Source organism: Etheostoma cragini, unplaced genomic scaffold, assembly GCF_013103735.1.
Source record: "Etheostoma cragini isolate CJK2018 unplaced genomic scaffold, CSU_Ecrag_1.0 ScbMSFa_229, whole genome shotgun sequence".
Lineage (NCBI taxonomy): Eukaryota > Metazoa > Chordata > Actinopteri > Perciformes > Percidae > Etheostoma > Etheostoma cragini.
The window spans coordinates 961-1266 of NW_023266434.1; positions in this window are offsets into that span (position 1 = coordinate 961).

Consider the following 306-nt stretch of genomic DNA (forward strand, 5'->3'; position numbering starts at 1 on the left):
ATAAAATTTGCACTGAGGTTAACGCTTACATTTAACACTGGGAAAACCAAATGCAATAAAGCTGTGTCAAGACTGGGATTTGAACCCACGCCTCCATTAGGAGACCAGAAGTCACTTTACACAGGAAGGAGTCAAACCTTGAGTCTGGCGCCTCTGACCACTCGGCCATCCTTACGACTAGCGTGGTTGGTTAACTTCTATGATTCATTTGTACCTTCTACATTAAGCTTTATGAAGTATTTGCCAAGTTTCAGTGCACACAAAGCATGTAGTGATGCAAAGACATCAAGCCAGGATGGTATTTCC